Here is a 22,961-nt window from a genome sequence, read left to right as displayed (position 1 = left end):
AGAGCTATAATGCAAGGTCTCAGCAAGTTATATCAATGAGATTAAACAGGAAACCTATTAACATAACCATCATCCAAATCTACCTCCAACGGCAAATGCAGAAGAAGAGGAATTGGAGATATCTTACACAGAAGTACAGGAAGAAATTGATCACACACTGAAACAAGATGTGCTGATAATATAATCATGGGGGACTGGAATGCAAAAGCAGGGAACAGAGAAGAACTAGGAATTGTGGGGAAATGGGACTTATGAGACAGAAATGAAGCAGGAGAAAGACTTAAGGAATTCTGTGAAGCCAACAGTTTGTTTCTTTTTTTTGAGAAAACCAAAATTTTTTGAGCAACCTAAAAGACGACTGTACACATGGACATCACCAGATGGTCAATACAGGAATCAAATTGATTATATAATTGGTAGCAGAAGATGGAGAAGTTCCATACTTTCTGTGAAAACAAGACCAGGAGCAGACTGTGGTACAGATCATGAACTGGTAATATCAAAAATCAGAGTAAAGCTAAAGAAGAACAACAAAGCAATCTTAATGCCAAAATACAATTTAAATAATATCCCAGGAGAATATAAAGATCAAATAAGGAACAGATTTGAGGCTTTAAACTTAGTTGACAGAGAACCAGAAGAACTATGGATTGAAATCAGAGACATTATCAGGGAATAATGCAAAAAGACAATACCTCTAGTTAAAAAGAGAGAAAGATCTCAATGGATGACTGAAAAACTCTTAAAACGGTTGAAGTGAGAAGGAAAGCAAAAGGAGATAGAAACATGGTTAGAACCCTACATGCAACAATACAGCAACTAGTACATAGGGACAAAGAGAACTATTACAATAGTTATTGTATAGAAATAGAAGAGGACAACAAAAAGGATAGAACAAGAGTACTATCCCAAATGATTAGAGAAATTAAAGGGAAATTTAAACCAAGAGTAGGGATGTTGAATAATCAACAGGGCAACACACTGACTGACCAAGATAAAATAAAAGGAACAGGGAAGCAATGCACTGAAGAATTCTATAAAAGAGATGCAAGGATGACAGATTCATTCATGGAGGAACCGTATGATGAAGAACCAGAAATTTTAGAATGTGAGGTAGAAGCTGCTCTTAAAATACTTGGAAGAAACAAATCACTAGGAACAGATGGCATACCAACAGAGTTGCTACAACCTACTGAGACTGAATCTGTCCAAATTTTGACAAAATTTTGTCAACAAATATGGAAAACTAAACAATGGGATGGGAAAAATTCAATATACATCCCAATTCCAAAGAAAGGGGATCACAGGGAATGCAGTAATTATTGAACTGTTGCTTTAATATCCCATGCAAGTAAAATAATACTCAAGATTCTATAGCAAAGGCTCTTACCATATATGGAACGAGAAATGCCAGACGTCCAAACTGGATTTAGAAAGGGAAGAGGCACCAGAGATCATATCACAAACATATGTTGGATAATGGAACGGACCAAGGAATTTCAGAAGAAAATCATCCTGTGCTTTATAGATTACAGCAAAGCGTTTGATTGTGTGGATCATGAAAAATTATGGAATGCTTTAAAAGAAATAGAGGTGCCACAGCATCTGATTGTCCTGATGCGCAACCTATAAGAGCCTTTGTTGTAGAATCTTGAGCATTACTTTACTTGCATGGGATATTAAGGCAATAGTTCGATAATAATTACTGCATTCTCTGGGATCCCCTTTCTTTGGAATTGGGATATATATTGAATGCTTCCAGTTGTAATCGACCTGAATGCACATAACAACAACAGCTTGTGCACAAAAGCATAACACTGCTCAAACAAAGATTTGTATTTCATCTGTATTGTACCAGTGAAAATACAAATAGTCACAGTTCTGGGTTGTTGTTTTTTTTAAAATGAAACTTACTGGTAGAACAAAATGAGCATGCTCGGTTGCCAGGTAACCAGAGGAAGTGGAAATGTCAAATTAGAGGGTTTTATAGGAAACTGTGTGATTGATGCTTCCTCTCAAGTGTGACTAGAAAACACTGTGTTTCCAGCTGGCATTGAGCCCTTAATGTGGATGGTGGAAACAGAAAAATGAGGTAAAAAAAGTGTCTTTTGCACAAAGTTATGCTCCCATGTGGATAAGCCCGTAGAAGAAAGGAAACAAGAAAGACCAGTTCTCGATGTACAGAACATGTTGAGGGAGATTTTTTAAAAATATTTTATTTTTTTATTTCTCACATTACACAAAATACAAAAACTTACATTACAATAATCAATCAGAAAAAGAAGTTTGGAGGATACAACATCTTAATGATTCCTCCAAAGGGAAGGTAATTATAATTACATTGTTATATTTATGTTGGGGGATTTGAGAGCCAGTGTGGTGTAGTGGTTGCACGAAGCCTTGAGAGACTAGGGTTCTAATCCCCATTCAGCCATGTAGCTTGCTGGATGACCTTGAGCCAGTCACAATCTCTCAGCCTAACGTACCTCTCAGGGTTGTTGTGATGATAAAATGGAGAGAGAGGAGAACCATGTACGCCACCTTGAGCTCCTTGGAGGAAAAGTGGGATATATATGTAAGAAATAAATAAGTAAAATAATAAATCTATCTATCCTCATGCAATAGAGAGCTTTGGTGCAGGAAAAACAAATGACCTACAAAGCAGTTGCCTTTTTGCCATCTTAACATCAGAAAAATTAGAATTGGTCCAAAAATCTCTGTATTTCTCTTTTGTTTTTGATTGATTTATCTGTTTAAGATGAAATTCTGTATGGATAACCTATGCTGCAACTTCATTTATTTCAAAAATTAATAAAAATTATACGCAACAGCAACAACACAAGGATGTCCATGCAGGTATTAGAATGTGAAAACATATTTGCACTTTGAATTCTGCAAAAATGCAATTTCCCTACAAAACACAATGCTGCCTCAGTCTTGCTGGATCATACTTTTACTTTCACAGACCCTCCCTTCCCAACATAGCTATTGCTATGGAGAGTTGTGGGAAATGAAGAGTGGCAGCCTCAGTGACCCGGCACTGCTTGGAATATTGCCACTGCAACCAAGTAAGCCCACCAGAGCATGTAGACAGAGGAGGGGGCCCACCAAATAACACTTTGCCCAGGGCTTCTTCAAATATGGAATCAGCCCCAATCTATCTAATGAGGGCACTTTGAGGACAAACTCCATAAACATAGTAAAGCACAGTTATACTTTAAAGTTCTGTCCAAATGATAAGTAATGGTAGCAATGCAAACGAACTAGTCTATTTGCACCTTGGGCACTTTTGGATACTGAAGGCTCTGGATGGGGTTGTGAGACATTCCTAAAGGAACATAATCCCCTGTCTTATTTGGCCATCTCCCTCTAACTAGTAATGCACACTTTGTTTCTGCAAACTGCCTGATGTGCCTATGGGGTGTGACAGGCCTGCAAGTACTCTTAACTGGACAGAAAAAAACAGCCGCAGCCATAGTGGTTTTCAAGAATTTGTTTGCAGATCCTGAATCATGGGCCCAGCTCCTTTGACAATGTGCCTTCTGTAGGTTTATGTGTGGTTTGAAGCAGCTGGCAAATGAGGGCTTGCTCCTTGGAGGGGTAGTAGAATCTACAGCAGCATATCCAACTTCAGTTCACTCTTCCACTCTTCACTGGTTAATTACCTCCACTCACATCTACCAGTCAGCTCTGCAACAATGGTATTATAGGCTTCTCTCTGGGAGGCCTCTCTTCTAGCTTATGACAGCAGCGGAATGCTCCTTTAATTGCCCCCGTTTCTTACTATAACTGTGCGTGCCTCCAGACTGTTGCTATTTTGCAGGAGGGATTCAAGAATACATGGGAAAATTAGGTTTGCACAATTAAAGTGGATTAAATTGCTCTGTCCCGTAATACAACAAATCCACTTTTTAAAAAAAGATGTTTTGCAATTAGGAAAGTGATGGGGCAATGCACTGAAAAGTGTGTGGAATGAACAAACAGTTTAGAGGAAGACGTATAAACACCCAACAAGCAAATCAGGATGAATATTTGTTTTCACATAATCACCCTGCAAAAAATCAGAAGAAATGTTAAATAAAGACCAGACTTAGGATAGAGACACACTTACTGTTCTGCAAGTTCCATGCGTCTCCACCTCTCTTTTCTGAAAATGGGGGCACACAGTGCTAGTCAAACCCCGCCCCTTTGTATTTTAAAACCTAGTGGGATCAGCTTGAGTTCGTTTTTTTTTTAAAGTCACTTCAAAGAGATTTCACAACTGATCGGTAGATCAACCTGTTTCTCCTCCAGGTGTGGCCAGTGGAAACTCTTTGCTGTAGGTGACTAGTGTGCAGCCATAGTCTAACCTCCCCATCAGCTTTGTCCAAACAAATCAGGATGAATGCTGAATAATTAGGTCATTTGGAGGAGCCCTGTCTGCAACATTTGAATAGGTGAAATTTAAGCTTCTTTGTCCATATCATTTTGCTTTCCCCCATGTCCTCCTTCACGATTTTTGCAACATAAGCCTTCAGCACAATCATCCATTCATCATCTTTTTTCTCCAAGTTACTTTTAAATCATCTGAACCTTCAGAATAGAACAGGATACATATTGAAATAAATGCATACATACTGTTATGGGTTTCTGGTTAGATTTCTGTGAGCAGGGTGATACATGGTGTGGCAATGTACCCAGGCAATACCTGGACTTGACAAAAGAATGTTAATAGCCTGGAAGTGTTTCCGTGGGAGCTAAGATGCCTTTGGGGTGGGCTAGATTTTAACATCATTGCTTTTAGATTTTAATATTATTGTATTGATGTGTCATTTTATGCTATTTTGCTTATTTTGTACGTCGCCCAGAGTGACTGGTTAGCCAGCCAGATGGGCGACTAAGAGATCCAATAAATAAATAAATAAATAAATAAAAAGGCTAAGTGATTGTAACAAACGCCCACAATATTTGTTTTATTGTTAGGCGAGGATCCGCTCCCAAGTACAAGGTTTTAATATTACTCAAGGAACGACGAAACAATCTTAAAAGTAAAGCCAGAGTTTTATTGAATCACTTGCAAGTGGAGAAACGAACAAAGCCGAGTCTGCCCCTCCCTGGACGCAGCCAGGTCTTATACCCTTGGCACTACATACATCATGCATACATTAACTGCTTGCTCAGCCTACTTCCTTATTTTCATGCCTCTCCATATAAGGCTTGTTTGGCCCTTCGCCACATTCCTTAGCCAGGCGTTGTCTCTTCACTCAGCGCCATTGAAGGCACTTGCACAACCGGTTTTTCAGGCCAAGATAGTTTACACAAACAGTGAGATAGCCAGGCCAGTTTACATAAACAGCAACGTCCACTGAATCACCAGCATTGTCCTTATTCCCTGCAGCCAAGCAAATTTTACAAAAGCCAAATAAGCATTATTTCTTATAGCGTTATTTCCTACATGATGATAAGAGGAGATGACTCATCTGGATTCCTCTCTACCCTCACTCCTCCCCCTATCAGGGAGCAAAGTGCAGGCTGCCATTTTAATGGAGAAAAACAAGAGGTGAGGTTTGGGCTATGGAAGCATCTTAGGATGCTTCTTGTTTTCTTAGAGAACTAATGTGGGAGCAATGGCTGTCTGTTGGAGAGTTTAAGCTATGTTTCCGTCTATGCTCAACCTGTATATTTGCAATAATTGCAAATATTGTAAAATGTTAATAAGCCTCCAGTGACCAATTTTGAAAGGAAACCAAACCTGGTAATGTGCTACAGCCCTGGGACTTTTCACCACTCAGAGGATTGCAGTGCACATAACAATTTGTTTAGTGATTCATTTAGGTTATAAAAAATAATTAAAATTTCAAATAAATTAGCAATAAAATTTAGAGCAAAAACTGAACAGTGTGGTCTGAAAATAATCCTCAAGAGTCAGGGATTTTTTTTTCTAAACAAAGATTTTCAGCTACCTCTCATCATAGTTGACACCTCCTGAATTTCTCAGAGGATGGTGTTCCAGAGGGTAGAAGATGTTACAAAGGTTTGCTTTTGTGATGTCAAAAGATGACAGTCTGCTGACTGCAGTCCAGTGAGCAGGAACTCCTCTGAAGATCACAGTGATCCACTGGGTGTACAAAGAGGAAAGTAGTCTGTATATATCAATGGCAAGACCCTTAATAGGCAGTCAGTGTAGTCCTTTCAGCAAAGGTGAAATATGGGGGGCATAGTTAGGTGCACACTACTATGTCCCCTCAAACCAGTGTAGTTTCATTGATGGATCTAGATCAGGAATGGGGAAGCCATGACCCTCCAGGTGTTGTCAGACTCCAACTCCCATCAACCCTAACCATTGTAGCCAATGGTCAAGAATGATGGGAGTTTGTAGTCCAACAACATCTGGAGGGCCACCGAGATCTAGTTGGGCACTGAATTGCTGTCTTATTCCCATTCACCACATTTCTTGCTGAGCTACAGTACAGGTTGGTTTAGCAAAACATTTTAATGAGCCTCTTCTTCCAACCACTTCCTGACTACAAGCTCAGATTAGTTTTCATTCACTTCACCCAGCAATTCATAGTGGATGAATAGAGGCCATTCTCAAGCATAACTGAGGTTTGCTTCAGGACTGTTTGGGACAGAAGCACTCTTATTCCAGTGAAAGCTGATCATGGGTGTTTGTGTTTTTTTGAAAGCCATCCGTGCAGATCAGCCACGAGTGAGAGAAACAACAATGCTGGCAGCTCATGAATCTTCACTGCATATACTAAGGCTCGAATCCTGAGCAGCTAGGTTTTGCCAGGCTCATGCATAGTAGCATTGTGAGGATCAATAAATCCTGTTGACAAATGGACTTTGGTATTGGGTTTCTGGAAGCTTATAATTAAAGGACCACATCTCTTTTTAGATTTCCACACTGATTTGAGTGCCATCCAATGCAAGTTGAGGCTGCTTCATTTCCGTGGAGAGAAATGGAATTTATTTCCACATAGAAGCTTTCAGTACTGAGGTGCCAAATAGTTTTGCATAAAAGTCTATCAAAATAATTCCCACTTTGAAGACTCAGGGCAGGTAACAACTTATTAAACCACACATCAAAATAACCAGTTAAAATTTAATAGACATGCAGTGCAATCCTATTAAAAAAAAAAAAACCTGGTTGTATTCGATATGGTTTACTCCCAGATGAGTGGCATTAGAGTGCAACCTAAGACTTAACAATTATTAAACTCTTTTGCAATACCAGCTCATCCCTGGCTATGAGAAGTCAGACACTTTTACTTGAAAAGGCTCCAAAGAGAATTCTGCAGCTGAGGAGCAGCCACTTTGCATGCAGCATTAAGTTTGTAATTTGGTGGAGAGATGGCAAATTTGGACAACTATGAAGGAACTTAGGGAAGGTGGTCTCTGAGGTAAGCTGGGTCCAAATTGTTTAGGTAAATGGCTAATGTGTTATTTTCTTTTAAAGCAAGATGCAGAGTGCATGCAGCTCTGTCCAGCATTTTGCAATATTCGTTATCCTGTATTTCATGGAAATATATTTCACTGTTTTGACTCTTTTGGTTGAAGCGGAAGCTCTGTTGGTTGACAATTGTTGTAAACTGCCCAGAGAGCTTCAGCTATGGGGCGGTATACAAATGCAATAAATAAATAAATAAAAGTGCAAGAGAAGAGTGAAGAGACAATCTAGTCTGATCATGTGCAAACCTTTTGGTAAAGAAGCAGGGTAATGTCAAAACCTTGAATTCGATTGCCTTATCTCCTTTTTTCACTACATATTTAGTAGAGGCCAAAGAAGTGTGTCACTGCCCATGTTCACAGGCAATGATTCTAAGGTTGTCAGTTTTTTTCCCCTATGGCAGAGTTATTGTGCGCTATGTGGCTGCATGACAGGTCAAAATTTAGCAGATGAAAGTTCTTTGTCTCTTATTGTGGGAAAAGCTTCACACTTCTGCCTGTCCTGCAGTAGTGCTGCATTCTGCTGAATGAAGCATAGAGTGTTCAAGGATCGGGATATTTGCAGGGAGACCAAAATGCTTATTTACAAAGCCATTGTACTACCGACCTTACTGTACGCCTGTGAAACATGGACCATTAATAAACGCCACTCCCAACGTCTTGAAAGATTCCACCAACGCTGCCTCCAGAAAATTCTGCAAATTACTTGGGAAGACAGATGGAGAAATGTTAGTGTTTTGGAAGAAGTAAAGAGTGTTGAAACGATCCTTCAACATCAACTTCGCTGGACTGGCCATGTTGTTCGAATGCCTGATCACCGTCTTCCAGAGCATCTACTTTACTCCCAACTTAAGGATGGAAAATGAAATATCAGTGGACAGCAAAAGAGGTTTAAAGATGTTCTTAAAGCGAATCTAAAAAAATGTAACATGAGCATCAATAACTGGGAAGTCTTGGCCCATGAACGTCCCAAATGGGGGTTGGCTATTATCAAAGGTGCTATGGACTTCGAAGAAGCATGAATACAGGGCGAACGGGACAAACAAGGTAAGTGGAAGGCACGTCAAACAAATCCTCATTGCGACCATCTTCCATCTGGAAACCTATGTCCTCACTGTGGGAGGCTGTATGGATCCAGAATTGGCTTCCTTATCTTGGAAGACAATCTTACTCTGCCATGAGTGATCGCCAATGAATCAAATGAATGAATGACAAGCACAGGTGTGTGTGTGTCTGTGTGCATGCGTGTGTGTAGGGAGCTGGCAACTTTAAATGGTATTCTCATCTAGCCAACCTGAACACAAGGAGAGAGGGGGGAAAAATCATAGAAAAGAAGGGCCCAGTTTCCATGGCCAGCTCCAGCCCCAGAAATTGATTCCAAGGCTCACCCTCAGCAACATCTTGGATACTGAAACTATTTTTCCACCTTTTTAAGTGATCCGCCTGAATAAAACAAGCAAAAGGATATGTTCTCTTGACATTGGCAGCAGCCTCTGGAAAAGAGCCATGGATCAAAATTTAAATATAGGTTGCAGGATCAGGGGTACATGGAAGAAGATGAAGTATAAGAATGTGTGTATCCTTTCACAGATTGTTGTGGCCATGTCTAGGGATGGGCAAAATCTCTCCATTTCAGGTTGTCTAAGTTTCCCATTTTTCTAATCTCGAGTTCACTTCTTCCCATTTCCATATCAGTTTGTGATTTTTTAAAAAAAGTTATCATGAAAATTCATCAGCATTTTAGTGAGAATTTCTCCTAATATATAATTTTTTATGTAACTATGCTTAATATACACATTTTTGCAAAGCAATTTCCCCCACTATAATGCATTTTGGCATGTTAGTTTCACCAACAGATGTGTTTTTATGTACACTTTACCCTAGTATATGCAGTTTTGTACACATTACTTGGCTGGAGAACTGCATTGCAAAATTCAGGGAATTTTGATTTTCAAAGGATGGATGTGTTTCAATTTGTGTATTGTGCACATTTGTGTATCATACTGTGCAAATTTGGTAGGCTTGCCTTTAAATGTGAACTGAATCAAATTTCTCCCTCATCCCTAGCCACACCTTGAGCAGTATCATACACACATTTGGTAAACCCCAAATTAATATCAATTCATCATTATAGAAGACACTTTAATCAATCTCCATCAAGTTTTTGAAATTCATGGCAATCCTATGCAGTTATTTTGCTGTTAAGTGTATGTGTGCTTTTAGGACTCTCAATCTCCTAATAGCCAAGTTCCGAAGTCATGTAGTTGTCTGAGGAAGCAGTTCAGTCATTCTGGAGACAGACCATACTAATCAGGCTATATGCTAAATGGCATCCTTTCTCTGCATCCAGTGATGGGAACTGGACTCAGTCCAGTTGTTTATACAATATAGCTTGGAACAAATAGTTTTGTTGGAAGACTGAAATGGACTTGGAGTAGCTATTCTTTAGAGCAGGAATTGCCAGCCACTGCATTCTCAGAGGCCACTCAGCAATCTCTAGACAGAGGTTTGTGGGAGTTGGAAGTGTGTTTTTTCACACAAGGTGACCCTTCACAAGTTGGTGTCACATAGCAGTAATGGCTTCCCAGTTATAGAACAAACAGGATGCTTCCAGATGACCTGTTTATTGAGCATTCATTCTGTTTGGGGAAGCTAAATATTGAGCCAAAGCAAGTGTTATCCCACCATTTCCAGTGCATTTCCCCATCACTTTCCTTATCAGAAAAAGTCCTATCTTTTGGGGGTTTGTTGCACAATCCACTATAATGGCAAGATCTGAATTTGCCAGTATGTGATTGAATTTCACCCATAAATAGCGACAGTCTGGAAGTGCCCATATTCTCTGGAATAGTTAAAGCAGGGGTGTGGAACCTGTGTCCCTAGATGCTGTTTGACTTCAGCTCTGGTTAGCTCTAGCTAGTGGGGTAAAGGATCAGGGATTATGGGAGCTGGAATCCAGCAACACCTCGAGGGCCAAAGATTCCCTAGCCTTGGGTTAGAGCATTATATAACAAATCAAAAGAAAGTGTGTGTGTGGTAGTCTTGTTAGTTTGTTGCAGCTAAAATTAGAGTCTTGTGGCACTTTACAGACTAATAAATGTATTATGATATAAGCTTTTGTGGATGAGAGTTCACTTCATCAGATGCATGGTCATCCTATGTTCATCTCTCTATTGCACATGCACACTCACATACACATACACACACAGAGTTGTGGGGGAATTATAAGCAATGAGGTCAGAGGGAAATGAAATGCAAACAAATAAATAATCCAGACTTTGATGATTATGTTAACACTTAAATGTATCCAAAAATAATTATAGTGTCAATTTTCATTCCAAAAGCAGTCAAGTGTCCTGACATTGGGAGTCTACATAGAGCGGGATAAATACTTGTTATCTTGATTGAGGCCACAGATGATAGAACTAAACTTCTTGATGCATTGTTATTAAGCACTTTCACACTAGAATCTCTCTTTGAAATTCATTTGTTCAAGAATAGCCACCTTAAGGTCAGCAACAGAGTGTCCTCAGAGGCTAAAATGTTGTACTGGTTGCTGAATTTTGCCTTTTCTGAGGTAAGATATGCGTCATTTATTCTTTTGTGTGGAAACTGATCTGTTTGTCCTATGTGGAAAGAAGAAGGGCACTGCTGGCAGTGGATAATATATATATACAGTGGAAGATGAGTTTGTGAAGGATTCCTTGGTGTTGTGGCTGACATTATCAGATCCTGTGAAAATGTTGTCTAGTAAATATGCGGACAAACAAAGTTGGTATCTGGGTTTGTTTCACAGTCTCTTTGTGCCTCTGATAGGTGATGTATTGTTGCTGATGAGTATCTGTCTGTAAGCAAAGACAGCTCTATCACCCAAGGCCCATGAGAGGGCAGTACCCCAATCTCAGAGCAGTGAGAAACTTGCAGGGGTTCTTGCACTTACCCAGGGTTTGGTTTCCTTGGAATGAAGGTCAACAGAGACTGTGCTGTCTTTGGGACTTATGGTTTTATTTACACATATATACGACCTGAGTGTAAGGTGGAGGGGCTCACAGCATTAACAGTCCAACAGATCTTGCTTCTTTGTTAGATTTCTAGGGGATTTCCCAAAGCTATGGCTTCAGGTTCAGTTCAGCACACAGAGCAAACCTTTCTCAGCTCCCACATCAGACTCTCACACAGAATTTACCTCCTGCCCCATCCAGGTGAAGGGGAGGGCTACACATCTTCTCTTGTCCAGGTCTTTAATCATGTAGATCAGGTACTTGACAGACCCATTAACCTTACAAAAAATGGACTTGACCAGTAGAGCAGGTTTCTGTGCTACAATTCCATATATACAGATTCAAAATCACAGGTTGGAAGGGAACCCAAAGACATTATCCAGACCAATTCCCCAATCCTATAATCCTACCCCTTCTCATGAAAAATGTATGTTCCAGACCAACACACAAACAACAGAACAACACCTTTTCCCACAGTTGCTGGCAGATGATTTCCCCCGCCCAGCCACTCATGTCCAGGGTGGTCTGGCAATCTTGTTTCACCTCCTGCAATTGCCTTTCCAGTTCCTGCAACCCCTTCTGAAGCTTTTCATTTTCATCTCTGTTGACCGGTTCCAACCTGGCTAAAGCTTTTTTGGTTTCAGCTACTAACTCAAACACCTTAGAGTCCAAGCTAGCCAGCTTCCCATCCATCTCCTCTGTCTTCTGGAAGCCCCATAACTGTGCTTTCATTTTCTCTTCTAGATTGTTGTTAGATTGCTCCATTTATGGTAGGCCTTCTGGTGCTCCCATTGCCATTGCTGTTGGTTCTCCTGGCACTCCCATTGTCTTTGCTGTTGGTCCTTCTGGTGTTCCTGTTGCCCTTGCTGCTGGTCAATATAATCTGCTGTAGGAGAGTTGCTATTCCTCCCTCCATTTTGATTGAGGCACACCTTGCTCTCAATTCTTCCTCCGAGAAACTCAATCCCACTTCCAACACCAGTGTTGCACACACCCCATTCTTTGAGCAGTAAGAGAGTTCCAGGGGTTTCCTGCACTTAGCCAGGGTTCAGTTTCCTTGGAATGAAAGTCAGTTGAGATTGTGGTGTCTTTAGGACATATGGTGTTATTTACATGTATATACTGCCTGAGCATAAGATGGAGGGGCTTACAGGGTTAACAGCTTCTCCATTCAGTTTCTAGGGGACTCCCCAAAGCCATAACTTTGGGTTCAGCACACAGAGCAAGCCCCTCTGTGTTCTTCTAGCTCCCAGCTCCAGATCAGGCTCTCACACAAAATCTACCACCTTCCTTAACCAGGTGAGGTGAAGGGCTACTCTCATCCCACAGCCATGAAGCTCACTGGGTGATCTTGGGCCAGTCACTGCCTCTCAGCTTCAGAGGAAGGCAATGGTAAACCACCTCTGAATACCACTTATCATGAAAACCCTATTCATAGGGTAGCCATAAGTCGGAATCGACTTGAAGGCAGTCCATTTCAAGGACAGACACATGGATGGAATTTACACAACTGTCTAATTTCTTCTGGTTTGGTCCCCAAAGTGTGAAATGTCTTATTCTTTTTTGGTTCCTATTTGAAAACATTTTCCTCTTATCGTTATAATGGCAATTGTAAGCTAACCTATTGCCAAACCTCAGTTGCAATTTGGTAGAGCAGCAAAGAGTCATATAATTTTTTTCATTGGCTAGATCTGGATTCTCTTTGGGCACCCCCTGCTTTGACATGCAGCTGTCTTGGCTAGGATGGATCCTGACTGTTGATAAGCAAACTCCCACCCTCACACCCCACACCTTGTTTCTCTTTAATAGAAAGAATTCTGAATGGGTTGTGAGTGTCCTTGTATTAGTTTGTTGATACCTTGTACTAACATAGCTATCAAGATGCTGCACAAGGGAGGTAGTGATGTATTATTGCAGAGGTGTTGCTGTATGGTGCAAAGCCTTTGTTAATCTGGAGTTGGGTTGGGACAAAAAAAAAACCCACTGTGAAATTGTAAAAGATGTGTAATAAACACATGAATCACAAGTTCTGCATCACTCTATGAATGCTATTCTTTGTGAGGAATGGGAAAATGGAAATGGACTGCCTTCAAGTCGATCCCAACTTATGGCGACCCTGTGAATAGGGTTTTCATGGTAAGCAGTATTCAGAGGGGGTTTACTGTTGCCTCCCTCTGTGGCTGAGAGGCAGTGACTGGCCCATGGTCACCCAGTGAGTTTCATGGCTCTGTGGGGATTCGAACCCTGGTCTCCCAGGTCGTAGTTCAGCACCTTAACCACTACACCACACTGGCTCTCTTTGTGAAGAATAGGACCACAAAAAGGTTGCTTGGAAGGTTCTCACCTAGGCCTTGCATTCATGTAAGGCTGCATTGTATTGTAGCTGATGATGGCACAAACACTTTTTACACTGATCTTGCTGGACTGTTTAGGAACATAGGAAGCTGCCTTATATCAAGTGAGACCATTGGTCCATCTAACCTAGTGGTAGCTCTCCATGATTTCAGGCAGGAGTCTTTTCCAGTCCTACCTGGAGATGCCAGGGATTGAACATGGGACCTTTAGCATGCAAGGTCTACCACTGAGCTATGGCCCTCATTGTTTAGGCTAGCAGAGTTGAGTCTAGTCTCAGCATACTCTCCATATGGATTGTGGGTGCTGGGGTTGCTGATTCAGGACATCTAAATCTAGTTACTATATCTGGGTGTCCTCATACATAGCCAAAAGTAGCTGGAAGGAGATGCTTCCCCACAGGGTGTTTATTCATAGTCAGAGCATCAATTTGAGGTGATAATGCCCTCTGCTGGTTTAACATAAAAATGTAAAATACTAGAATTCTGACTGAGCCCATCGATATATCAGGATTTGGTGTGGGCATCCTGGGATTTAGATACTGGGAAGGTGGAAGGATATTTAAGAGGGGGCTCTAGTTCTTTGAGGAAGGGTTGAATGGGTTGGAGAAGGGAAGAGTTTGATTAATTATGGACTGAATGTTTTGAAATACAAGTTCTTTTATTGTCCTATTACAAAATTTTAAAAAATGTGAATAAAAATAAAACAATAAAAAGCAGGATTGTTGTAGCAAGCCTCTAATATGATCTCCTTTAAAGAGAATTGGTAAATCCCAAACCTTTCATTTTCTTAACAAGTTTCTGCACTTGATCTCACCAAACTATTCTATATTACAATTTTGGGAATCCTGCCTTGCAACATAATCAGTGTGAGATCATTTGTTCTAATGTTTGAAAAATAGGAGTTTGATATTCCTTGACTATCAAGACCCCTTGGGCACCACAGACCCTGCACGCCTTGTGAGGTACTAACATCTGATGGCTCAGGCAGCCATTTCAAGTCCAAGGTTATTTTCTCTGAAATTTGCAGAGTTTCAGAAGCAGAGTCACAGCTGGAACATTTGAGATCTGGGGAAAACTGGTATTCACATTTGGCCCTTCCTGTTTGTTTATTTATTTTCACAATGTCTATATATTACACCAAACCCAAGGTTCTCTATATGGTTTCCAGGTGGTAGTGGAATTAAAACATGAGAAATAAATAAAATGAAGTCTAAAACAGAATAAAACCAATAATAGAAGGTAACATTAAAGCACAGAATTTATAAAGCAGTAAAAGATATTAACACTGGAAAATTTTGAAAGTTATTTGTCTGCCATTGAAAAGAGCAGAACACAGGTTAGCCTCTTGGGGGAGGGCTTTCTATAACAGGGGCTCTACCTGGAAAAAAAGAGACCTCTCTCTGGTAGCCACTGGGTGCTCCTCATTTGGTGGGGGCACTCATGCAGATACCCTCTTATCAGGAGGTCCACTCAACACAACATTGGAAGCAGACCTTAAGTGTTGTGGCACCGATACTTTGGAATTCCCTCCCCTTAAATATTAGACAGGCGCCATCTCTGTTATGTTTTCAGTGCCTATCGAAGACCTTCCTCTTCAACAAGCTTTTTAAGTAGAAGCTTTATCCCAGTCTGTGCTGGAATTGCTTTTGAAGATGTTTTTAAAAGATGTTTTATTTTAATGTTTTAATGTTTTTAAAGATGTTTTAATGTGTTTTAAAGTATTTTGTTTTTAAGATGTTTTGGAGTGCTTTTAGTGTTTTTGTTTGTTTGAGGAAGGGTGGGATATAAATTTAATAAATAAATAATAATCAGTAATAAAAGTAGGGCTGGCTGAAGACATTTTGCTTCCTGAGGAAATAGGAGAAAATGTCCTATTCCAAGTACAAAAGCTGACTAGACCAGCAGTTGAATCTTACTTCATTACACTGGAGACAAGGCATCCTGCTCCACTGAATCTGAGGGCAGTAGGCAGTCTTAGGAAGTTTAGAGCAACAGATCATGAGGCACACACAGCACTCTCTGCCAGCACTTTACCACTGCACCTCACCCTCTCAGCACCTGCCACTTCAGGAAGATTAATGGTAGGGCTGGCCTGCTGAGAAGGGCCTCAATAAATAATTTTAAATTTAAAGTCTGGGTAGGTATATACATATATGTGTGTGAGTGTCCTGGGGGAGGTACAAAGGGGAAGTCCTCGTCCCCCAAAATGAACCATAATCCCCAGATTCCCATGTTTCATTTTTTTAAAAAAGTGCGTTTCTAACGTTTGAAGAACCTGAGATTCTATAATAATGTACAGACACTATTTTTTTGTGAGAAATTAGCCTGCTTCCCACTTTCAGTGTTTTACTTTGCACCCCCTGGAAAAAATCCTGTATATATATATATATATATATATATATATGTATGTATATATGGGAGGAGGAACTCCTTCTGGTAAACTAAAGGATCCCTAGTAACTCTTGTAAATTTTGTTGTATTTTTAAGTTTAATATCTGCTGCCTCAAGAACTTTGGTTAGTAGGTGGGGTATAAATATTCCAAACAAACATGTCAGGTGAGCCCCCCTGGTGCCCTCACCTCTGACAGTGGAGAGATTGACTCTGAGACAGCCCTCTGAAGATGAGCTCAGTGGTTTCTTAATAATATCTATGCTTTTGTGTGGCATGTTTGACACTTGTTTTCATAAAAAGATGTACAAAGGGTGATATTCAATGCTAGTCCTACTCAGAGTAAACCTACTGAAGTTAATAAACTTAAGAACATAAGAAGAGCCTGCTGGATCAGGCCAGTGGCCCATCTAGTCCAGCATCCTGTTCTCAGTGGCCAACCAGGTGCCTGGGGGAAGCCCCCAAGCAGGACCTGAGTGCAAGAACAGTCTCCCCTCCTCAGGCTTCTGGCAAATGGTTTTCAGAAACATACTGCCTCTGACTAGGGCAGAGCTTGGAAAAGTTACTTTTTTGAACTACAGCTCCCATCAGCCTAATCCAGTGGCCATGTTGCCTAGGGCTGATGGGAGTTGTAGTTCAAAAAAGTAACTTTTCCAAGCTCTGGACTAGGGTGGCAGAGCACAGCCATCATGGCTAGTAGCCATTGATAGCCCTGTCCTCAATGAATTTGTCTAATCTTCTTTTAAAGCCATCCAAGCTGGTGGCCATTACTGCGTCTTGTGGGAGCAAATTCCATAGTTTAACTATGCGCTGAGTAAAGAAGTACTTCCTTTTGTCTGTCCTGAATCTTCCAACATTCAGCTTCTTTGAATGTCCACGAGTTCTAGTATTATGAGAGAGGGAGAAAAACTTTTCTCTATACACTTTCGCTGCAACCTTTCCTCGTAAGGGAGTCGCTCCATCCCCTTGACTAACTTAGGTTCATTAATTTCAATGGGTCGACTCTGAGTAGGCCTTAGTTGGATATAACTGATAGATTATGAATATGGGCTTTATTTTTGTTAGGGAAAACAACATTTATGTAGCATCATCAAATTGTGCCATATCCTGTCCACAAGGTGTCACTGTTGATTTAGGACCATTTTTTTGTGATTGAAGCTTTCCATAGAAGAGCAAAACTATACCATATATGTTAGGGCAGTTCCATAATAGATATATTTTCAGTAGTCAAAGTACCATACGTGTTGGACTGCCACAAATTCTTGTAAAATGTTGATGTCTGTTTGTGTTTAACCCTGAGGGTCAAACTACACACTATATTTATTTATTTTTATTTTATGTATTCCATTTATAGACTGCTCTTCATCGATAACATTGCAGGGCATTTTACAATACACCATAAAAATAACAGCATACCATTAATATCAATATCTACATTAAAACCAACAATTATCAACTTCTGACAACAATAGTAGCAACAGTGGCTCTTTCAAGATATTCCCAAAGTCTGGGTGAATATGTGTGTCCTGAGTTGTTGATGAAAACTCCACATTGAAGATGACTGATGCCCTTCCAGGAGAAGGGAAGGCCTCCTGGGTCACTGCATCCTGGGCAATGCCTGTTGGTGGGACCACAAGAAGTGCCTCTCCTGCAGATCTTAAAGACTGGGTTGGTATTGTTGTTGTTGTTATTTTTATTTACCTATCCTTCACCCTAAGGTCCCGGGGCAGGTCACAACAATTTAAAACATAACATTAAAAAGGTTTAAAGCAAATTACAAGACTAATGTGGGGCCTAAAATTATATATCTCAAGTATCCAAGGCCAGGGTAAAGAGATGCATATTTAGCAAGAGGGGGTGAGAGAGAGAAAGATGCTCCTTCAAATATATGCCCCCATCCAACTTATTCAGGGTTTTATACGTCACCATTAACATCTTGAATTTTAGGATGGACTATATTAAGTTGTGTGAGTATTTCTAAAACTGCAAAGAGCAGCAATGGGAGGCATCAGGATCCACAGGGGTCAGGAAATGGGGAAGTTAATCCTTTAACAGCATGGTCCTAATGAAACTTGTCCTCCAAGGGACTATGCACTGGGAGGAAGGCTCCTATTGGCCTCATTGGAAAGTTCACTTCAAACAACAGCCCAGTGCCTTCTGCCCAACAACAGCCTGATGTGGGGCCTTTTGCGTGGGGCCTCCCAGCATGGGGCCTCCTGCTCAACAGCCGCCGCCATTGCCGCATCCTCCTCCTCTTCTTGCTCCAGGCAAGGCCCAGGTCCCCGAGCCCGAGCTCCCGCAGCCCCCCCAACATAAACCATCACCACCACCACCAGCAGGAGCCTGGGGAGCAGCAGCTGAGTGAGCCCGAGGACATGGAGAAATAAATAGCATGTGTTTTATACTGTTTAAATTTTTAAATTGTGTTTTAAATTGTTTTTATAAGATCTGTTTTCAATTGTATTTGTTTTAATGTTTTTAGTTACTGTAAACCGCTCAGAGAGCTTCGGCTATGGGGCGGTATACAAGTATAATAAAATAAATAAATAAATGGAGAGGAAGACAACATTGAAACAGCAAACAGCTTTGCTGCAAATGCCTGTCACCCTTCTGCCTCTCGGGAGCTGCCGCCCCCACTAACACCACCTCCTCTTTCTTGGCAGTGCAGATAATGATAATGTTATTTGTTACTTCATTTTTGTAAATTGTATTGCCTTTATTGTATTTTTATTGTATTTTTATACCTGTGTTTATTTTTCTTTGTAAGCTGCCTTGAGGGCCTTTGGCCGAAAGGCGGGGTATAAACAAACAAACAAACAAACAACAATAAATGCAAATAGCAACTTTGGGGAGCAATTTTTGCTTGGATCATATGTAAAGCTGTAAAAAACAGAACACACTCCACCAGGTGGTGGAAGCAGAAAGTGCAGACAAAAATTAGCATCTGAACCTAGCGTGCAGCGCTCATTTGCATGTTGTATAGAGTTGCATTTTGTTTTACTATAACCTTTGAAACAAGTTAAAGAACAGAAGGGTGCTTCTGAGAGCAGGGGTCACTGATCTGGCCAGAGAAAGACTCAGTGAGAATGGAAACTGCTTGTTCCTTTTGTGAAGGGAAGAGAAGATTGAAGAACTGAATTGTTCTCCTGCAGAATGCTTGAAACAGGGAATTGCTAAGGCTTGCTATAAAGATTCTATGGTGAATCACCACTGGCAAAAACTGCACCTAGAAAGGGAAGCTTACAGCTACTCTAATATCTTTGACCTCGCTTACCAATGTGCAGAGGACTGTATGCTAGAAGAAAGTTGCCAGTTGCCTTCAGAGTGAGAGGGTGTAACTGGCAAAAGGCTGGCCCTTCCTGGGTGTGAGATTGGGTGTGTGTGTGGAGAGTAGATGTGCCGTGTGTGAAAGGTATTTGATGGGTCTGGTGCAGTCCTGATAATACTGTTCCCAATTCTCTCAGAGGTATACTGGGATAACTGGTTTGTGTACGCTTTGTTGGTGGACTGTTGTTGTTTATATTATGTGTTTAGGAGGAATCTTTGGAAGAAGAGTCATGGGTGGTGCCACCTGAATTTCAGTGATTATGGGTAGAGGGAGTTATAGCCATGGGGAGGTGATAAGCTGTCATGGAAGATGAGGGCAAGGCTATTTATGCCTTGTCTCTCGCTCCCACTCCTCCCCTGAATGGGTTCCTAGGTGCTCATCTGCTGTGCTGACTGGCCTGTGTGTGCTGTTGTTTAATGCCTGATCAGTACACTATGAGATCACACTCATCCATGATTTGATCGTGGATGAGGGTGCTGATCTGGTGTGTATTACCAAGACCTCAGTGGGTGAGCTGGGAGAGGCTGATCTGACCTAGCTTTGCCCACTTGGATATTCAGTGCAACATCAGCACAGGCTGCAGGGATGGGGGGAGGGGCTGTGGTGGTCCACAGAACTTCCATCTCTGTCACCAGGAAACCACTATTTCTTAAGCTGGCTGTGAGAGCCTGCACTTGGTGTCAGACCAAGGAGACAGAAAACTAGGGTTACTGCTGGTATACTGTCCAGCCTGCTGCCCAGCAGTTTCTCTGACAAAGCTGGCAGAGGCCACCTTGGCTGGGGTGTTGTGGGAGCCCAGAATGATAGTCCTGGGTGATTTCAATATCCATGCTGAGGCTGGGTGATTTCAATATCCATATTCTGGCTCGGGACATCATGGCCTCAATGACACCATGGGGTTGTCTCAAATTGTCACCAGTCCGACACATAGGACAGGGCACACCCTCAATTTGGGTTTTGCTCCAGATGGAGGAAGGAGTGGCCTGAAGATGGGGGGGGCAGATGCCACCTCGTTGTCATGGTCAGAACACTTCCTGAATGTAGACCTCCTACCCTCCCCTGAAGGGGTGGTGGACAGATTAAAGTGGTCTGCCTCCAGAGACTAAGGGAATCCACTGGATTCCTGAATGCCTTGGGGGAGTTTCCAGTAGATAGAGCAGGTGAACCTGTTGAATTCCTTGTCATGTTGTTAGTTAATGAGATGAATTGGGCTCTTGACATGGTTGCCCCTGAATGCTGTCTTCAGCATTGTGGAGCCCAGTTTACACTTTGCTACACCAGTAAACTAAGGGCAATGAAATAGGCCAGATGACAGCTAGAGCTGTGAGGCTGACTGGGCACAAGTAAGACAACATAACTCTGCTACTGTGTGACGGTGAGGGCAGTGAAGAAGGCCCACTTCTCTGCCTCCATCTCATCCTCAAGTAGCCTTCCAGTGGAGCTTTCTTGCATTGTCCGGGGTCTGAACATCAACTCCAGGAAATGGAGTTTTAAACCCTTCAGAAACCTACTGTGAATTCCTCACAAGGCACTTCGAGGGTAGAGTTGATTGCCACCATAGCAATCTTGATGCCCCATCTACATATCCTGTAGTCCTCAGTGAGGTGTCGAGTGCAACACCTGCTGCAATGTCTTCGAATCAGTTTCAGTTGATGCAGCCTGATGACATAGACAACATGCTTGCAACTATGCGGCCTGCAATGTGTCTTCTCGACCCTTGCCCTTCTTGGTTTATTAGAGTTTGCTGATGGGTATGACCAAGTAGATCCAAGGTGTGGTCAATGCAACTTTGTGGGAGGGAATGGTTCCAGCCACTCTGAAAGAGCCAGTGATCCAACGCTCTTGAAAAAGCCCACCCTGGACCCATTGGTTTGTGTGACAACTACCGCCTGGTTGCAAATACCCCCCTTTTAGGGAAGGTGATCAAGAGGGTTGTGGCACAGCAGTTGCAAGTACAATTAGATGAAACAGATTCTCTTGGCCCGTTTCAATCTGGGTTCAGGCCTGGTTATGGGACTGAATCAGCCTTGCTCACCCTGATGGATGATCTTTATCGGGAAAAGGACAGGGGGAGTGTAACCCTGTTGTCCTTACTTGATCTCTCAGTGGCTTTTGATACCATTAACCATGATAACCTTCTGAGCTGACTTGGTGAGATGTCCGTGCACTGGTAACCTCCAGTCTGGATAACTATAATGAGCTGTATGTGAGGCTGCCCTTGAGGTTGATCTAGAAGCTGCAGCTGGTGCAAAATGTGGCAGTATGACTGTTCACAGGGGCAGGATATCGCCACCATGTTAATCCACTGCTAAAAGAATTGCACTGGCTGCCTATTAGCTACTGGGTTAAGTTCAAGGTTCTGGTTTTGGTGTACAAAGCCCTATACAGTTTGGGAGCAGGATACTTGAAAGATGAGGTGAGGGCCTTCTACAGATACCATCCCATCAGTAGGTCTGTTCTGCACAACATAGGAAGCGGACTTTTAGTGCTGTGGCACCTACCCTTTGGAATTCCCTCCCCTTAAATATGAGACAGGCACCATCTCTGTTATCTTTTTGGCACCTATCTTCCTCTTTCAATAAGCCTTTTAAGTAAAGACCTTATCCCTGTCTGCATCTGTGTTGGAACTGGTTTTTAAGTTGATCTTAAATAGTTTTTAAAAGATTTTTAAATATATTTTATTTTTAAGATTTTTTAAGGTGTTTTATTTTTAAGATATTTTCAGTGTTTAGTCTATTGTTTGCCACTCTATGCTCTTCTGGGAGGAAGGGTGGGATATATATAAATAAATAAATTCATTTTATTGGCTTGGAGTTGCAGAGCATGGAAGCCTTTCGGCTGCCACCTTCTGGTTGGAACTCCTTATTGCATCACACCAGTTGTTGCTGTAGCCCCCCCTGTTGGCACAAGATATTGCAACCCTCTCAAATTCTGTGTCTAGAAGAGCCCCACTCATTGGCTGCATCACTGAACTGACTGAATAAAGCTAAAGGACACAGACTTCCATTGACATAACCAGATCTTGGGAAAATGTAAGGTGTGCTGGTCTAAAATATAGCTTTGTATTTTTCCCTATGTTGTTAATCTCTTGTTGATAGACTATTGTTTGTTAGCTGAGTAATATAATTGCTTGTACACATCTCAGGAGTGTGTGTGTTGACAGAAGACTGCCACTCAGAAATCCAAATTAGCGTCCCAAGTTTCCTGGGTGGGGACTGGAGCCAGAACTTAATATGAGAAGAATATCCCTTAACACTGAACCTGGCCCTGGCTCACTCTCAGAGCTTGGGAAAGTTACTTTTTAAAACTACAACTCCCATCAGCCCCAGCCAGCACAGCCACTGGATTGGGCTGATGGGAGTTGTAGTTCAAAAAAGTAACTTTTCCAAGCTCTGCTCACTCTTAACATGGAAGGAAGGATACAGCCTTCTTCCCTGGTCTTTAGGCAACTATATCTTTAT

The sequence above is a fragment of the Rhineura floridana genome, chromosome 7 (assembly GCF_030035675.1).
Source record: "Rhineura floridana isolate rRhiFlo1 chromosome 7, rRhiFlo1.hap2, whole genome shotgun sequence".
In the NCBI taxonomy this organism is placed as follows: Eukaryota; Metazoa; Chordata; class Lepidosauria; order Squamata; family Rhineuridae; genus Rhineura; species Rhineura floridana.
The sequence above is the reverse complement of the archived record's forward strand: the minus strand, read 5'-3'. Positions refer to the sequence as shown.